This window comes from Acomys russatus, chromosome 30, assembly GCF_903995435.1.
Source record: "Acomys russatus chromosome 30, mAcoRus1.1, whole genome shotgun sequence".
NCBI classification, from domain to species: Eukaryota; Metazoa; Chordata; class Mammalia; order Rodentia; family Muridae; genus Acomys; species Acomys russatus.
The window spans coordinates 27077514-27078265 of NC_067166.1; positions in this window are offsets into that span (position 1 = coordinate 27077514).

Genomic DNA, 752 nt, shown 5'->3' on the forward strand with positions numbered 1-752 from the left:
CCTATAAAAAAGACTTTCATAAAAAACCCCCATGAGATCTGGTATCCTGGCTTTGCCAAAAACACATGTCAAATTAATCATCATAATTATCTGTACTAATTATGATTCTCACTGCTCTTCTATTTAGGGATTTACATTTGCTCATATGTTCATAACATTTCTTCTTGTCCTGGCTGGTTTTGTCAACTTGATGCACGTTAGGATCATTTAGGAAGAGGGAACCACAGTTGAAAAATGTCCCCATCAGATTGGCCTATGAGCAAGCCAGTTGGGCATTTTCTGGATTAATGATTGATGTGGGAGGTCCCAATCAATTCAAGGACTTTCCCATCCCTGGGCTGGTGGTTCTGAGTTGTATAACTTAAGAAATATTTAATTTTTAATTTTATATACTGATTGTAGCCCCTTCCCTCATCTCCTTCTGTCCCCTTCTGTCCCCTTCCCTTCATGTCCCCTAGTTCTCGGAAAGGGGGAACCCTCTTCCCCTATCTTGTGACCACAGCCTATCCATCTCATCTGGACTGCCTGCATCCTCTTCCTCTGTAGTCTGGCAAGGCCACTCCACCAAGAAGTGGTCAACAAGTGGACACCAGAGTCCATGTTAGAGGTAGCTTCTAGTTGTATAACTTTAAGAAATCCAGTTGACAAGCCACAAGGAGCAAGTCAGTAAGCAATGTTCCTTTATGGTCCCTGCATTGGTTCCTGCCTCTAGGTTCTTGTTTGAGTTTCTGCTCTCATTTCCCTCAGTGATG